Here is a 4,330-nt window from a genome sequence, read left to right on the forward strand (position 1 = left end):
GTAAAAATGATCAATGTAAAATGAGAATTAGAAATTGTGCCAAAAGCTTACAAAAAAACCCTAACAAGGAAAATGAAACCATCAATTCGAAAAAGTCTGCTCCCAAAAGCAATGGTGGGTTTCTTTTATAGTGTTGATTTAAGAATCTTCAATCTCCTGAGTTCCTTCCTTGATTTCAGGGATTTCCTTCGTTCAAAACATGTTGTTGAAACTGTGGAGATAAGTTAGTTTCTGATTCTGCTGACTTGGCGATCTGAATAAGTCGACCCTCTTAGTCTTGGGCAAGACTAAGCCAGTCACGTCCGCAAAGCCGAACTTTGAGTGAAAAAGGTCCAAAACAGCCTTCCAAGCCTTCTTTTCTCCAATTTGATCCCTGAAATCACTTATGCAACAAAACAAGTGAAAAGGTCCTAAAACGACACAATTAAGAACGGATTATTCACAAAATGAACATAATAAACTTGTCGTTTTGGACATTTATCACCACCCTATCCACTTTAGGGATCTCAACTCTCCCTACTGGACCCATCATACAAGACATGCAAAATACCTCTCCACAAACGTTTATATAGGAAGTCGAAGCAATAGTAGTAGCCCACATAGGCCATGAATCAAGGGATCATATAAGCTAGATCCTGGAAAACCTGTCTGCTGGGATTGGCGCACTCGTGCACAGCCATCCTCCACTTCATTCGCAGGGGATGAGTCTTTTTCAGTTCTGGAAGTATGTATCATAGACCCTGGGAATACTATGTCACTAGTGCTCCAACACTTCTTCATGGAGGGGCGATCCTTAGATCTTCTGTGGATTTCTCTTCCTTCATGGCACCTGGAATGTTGAATCCTCCTTTGTCCCATATTGAATCAACGGTTAGTCATTCCAGACACGTTTCTCTTCCTCTTCGAATGGAACTATTTGGAGATCCAAGAAGATTTGAGACTCCAAGGGATCAGTGGCAATTTGATCCAGTGACATGACAAAGGCTATTGAAACACCTTTCTGTTGGTCCCGTGTGATTAGTTCCAAGGGGGGGGGGGTTAGGAACTAATATATACTTTTTCTCGTTTTAATTATGTTGACTTAAAATAATGCTTTGAGTTTCTTAACTCTGTTTTGGTCAGCACGGCCGAGTTAGGCGTAAGACAGTTTTAGTCAAGGCTAACTAGAACTGTTTTACTTGTGAGTTGGGAATTGACACTTTGTGGTCAGCTTCCAACTCAGCACTCTTATTTACTCAGTGTCAGCTTAAACAATTTATATACTGAGTAATTATAGCAAACAACACATACAGATATATAATGAGAGAAAGGGTTAGAAATAACTCAGCAGACTTATCCTGGTTCGGCCTCTCCGCCTACGTCCAGTCCCTAGAATCCTTCCGGGCTTTTTCAATCCACTACTGAGCTCTTTAAAGGTAGAGCACAAACCGTTTACAAGGCAGTTGAATATGCAAGAGTACCGTCCTCTATTCGTCTACTCAACTCCACTAAGCGCTACAACCCAGCACTTAGATTTTCTCTACCACTGAGTACTTAAAACCGAGTACTCAACACCACACTCTCAATTTTACAATTGATAAAAATTTGTTCTTTTCTCAGACGAAGAACACTTTAGATGATTACAAAATCAATCTAGCTTTTACATAGAAATGGAAATTTGGTGTAAGATCTCTTTCTTGTTTTGATGTGCTTTGTATGTATATTGTTTTTCTCTTTATAATTCGGCTTAGGATCTGTTAGGCTTGAATATGACTGCGATAATACAGCGTGTTAATTACAATTTGTGTGTATTTTAGGCGAAATTTCCTAAATAAAAGGACTTATAAGTGTTTTATGCAGATTTGTATTGATTAAGTAAAAAAGGGCTACTACACAGCCTGTTTTGCAACAAACCTTGAGGAGTCGAGCACCCTTTGATCTAGCGGATCTCCGCTGCGTACTTGATGACGGATAGCGACTGGACAAGTGGCATGAGCGGCGTGGAAGTGACAGCAGATGTAGGATAGGCAGAAAAGCAACATGATGACAAGATGGATCACCCCCTTGAGTGTTCAAGGGTCAAACTAGAATTAATCATTTCCTAGTAACATAGCTGTAGAAAAACAATCTTTTTGGTAATATTTTGTGGTACGGCTCGTATTTCTTCCTTTATATAGATGTAGTGGAGGAAAGGAGAGGGTACCTTTGACTTTGGATAATCGATTTAATTAGAATTTTAGTTTCTTAGAGAGGGAGGAAGCTCTCTAAGGAAGATGACTCCATCAATGGAGCTTTGTGGAATTAACTCAGGCTGTTCACTCTACACTATGAGTGAGTAGTCATTTTGAATGGGTAAGGCCAGTTAGGGCCGGTTATGTAAGCCTTCTATTATCTTATTTATGAATGAATGTTGATATATTATGATGTGCTTAATAAATCTTTAACTCCATTGCTAAATGCATGTATGTTAGTGTTAGATGCATGATAGGAAACTGCTTTCATCTTCACGGAACTATTTGTCAAGCATTCAACCCCGAAACAGAGATGTCAGGAGGTTGTATCAAGGGTTTTCTTCATTGAAATGTTGTTTCGATCGTAATGCAAGAAAGAACCAACTTTAGGGACGCTTGAGGTTGTAGTACGTCTTAGAATCTTAAGAACATACGAGAGTTGACTTAAGTGAGCATTAAAACAGAAACCTTGACATCACTTTACGTCATTCATGAATAAATAGGATGTTTAGAGACTGAAAGTAACCTGTTCCGCTGTGCTTAACATGTTCGGCCTTTTTCCATTGTTAAGTAATCGTTTTAATCAACTAAATCATTGACTTTGCGACTGTTTAAACAACATCTCTCAATTTAAGGAATTCACACACCACGAACACCCTGTTCTACAAAGTATTTCTTGTAAACTTTGGTCCTCAATCCCTGTGGATACGATACTTGACTTATCACTTTATTACTTGTATCTAGTACACATGCTAGAGTCCATTCAAGAGACAACAAGTTTTTGGCGCCGTTGCCGGGGATTGAAAGCAACAAAGTCTATTCGAACTTTTCTGTGAAATAAGGTGTTTTTAATCTGTTTGCTAAATAGTGCAGCCAGAAGGAATATTTATCGGTTTATGCGCAGAGCTGGACCTCCTGTTTTCCCTATCGATCTCGAATTAGAGAGAACGTGTAGACGAAACAGAGCGGGAGCTCGACGTGCAAGACAAAGAGAACGACAAAGAGAGAGAAGAATGGCTAGAAGGGTACCACCCGAACAACCAGTCCAACCAAACCAGGAAGAAGAGGGAGAGAATAACAACCTTCCTGTCATGCGAATCAGAGATTATTCGAGACCAACCACGGAAGGACATTCATCATGCATCGTGTTGCCCAACGAAGGGAACAACATGTTCAAGGTGAAAGCATCTATGATTCAAATGTTGCAGGCGGCCGTACAGTTCAATGGATACCAGTCGGAAGATCCAAATGGGCATATCCTTGAATTTATCATGCTGTGCAACACTTTCAGATCAAATAGAGGCGTTGCTGACGACATAATCCGACTAAAGCTGTTTCCTTTTTCTCTAAGAGATAAAGCGAAGAACTGGTTGAAAAACTTGCAACCAGGAACGATCACTACTTGGGAAGAAATGGCTAGCGCTTTCTTAATGAAATATTTTCCACGGAGACAAGCCATTAAGCTCAGAAACGAGGTTTCCCATTTCGTGCAAGAAGAGGATGAATCCTTAGCCGAGGCATGGGAAAGGTACAAGGAATTACTAAGGAGAGTCCCCAATCATGGCATCCTGATGTGGATGCAAATGCAGAACTTTTACAATGGGGTAACCAACATTTATAAAATCCAGATCGAGTCCATTACCAATGGAAACCCCGAAGATCTGGAACCACAAGACTTGTACGACCTTATTGAGAGAGTAGTAAGCACAAGTTATAACTGGCACTCCACCAGAAGTGAAGGAAAAAGAGCGAGAAATGAAGATGTTGTGTCAAAATTGACAAGTCAGGTAGAACAGCTTGCCTGACAGCTCGGCAAGATAAATGTGTCCTCGATCCACAACGAACCACCATTCAATGACATTTGTGATTTTTGTGGAGGCCTTCATTTCAACATCAACTGTCCTAGAGTTAAGCAGGGAAAGGATGCACAGGCAGAATGTGATTATGCAGGGTATAATCAGAGGAATCCACCGAACCCATATTCTAACACATATAACCCTGCCACAAGAAATCATCCGAATTTCGGATGGACAGGCCAGCCAAACCAGCAGGAACAACCGAGATATCAACAACAGCAAGGAGGACACTACTAGAGGCAACCCCAGCAGCATTATAAACAA

General features: G+C 40.5%; 1 non-coding gene across 1 annotated transcript; it reads right to left on the reverse strand.

Moving 5' to 3' along the window:
* Window positions 1-3,670: 3,670 nt before the first annotated feature.
* Window positions 3,671-3,777, reverse strand: LOC136207568 (small nucleolar RNA R71). Its single transcript, XR_010676704.1, has one exon. It is a non-coding gene; the product is annotated as a small nucleolar RNA R71 (small nucleolar RNA).
* Between the last annotated feature and the right edge of the window lie 553 nt (window positions 3,778-4,330).

The sequence above is a fragment of the Euphorbia lathyris genome, chromosome 9, assembly GCF_963576675.1.
Source record: "Euphorbia lathyris chromosome 9, ddEupLath1.1, whole genome shotgun sequence".
Classification (NCBI taxonomy): Eukaryota; Viridiplantae; Streptophyta; class Magnoliopsida; order Malpighiales; family Euphorbiaceae; genus Euphorbia; species Euphorbia lathyris.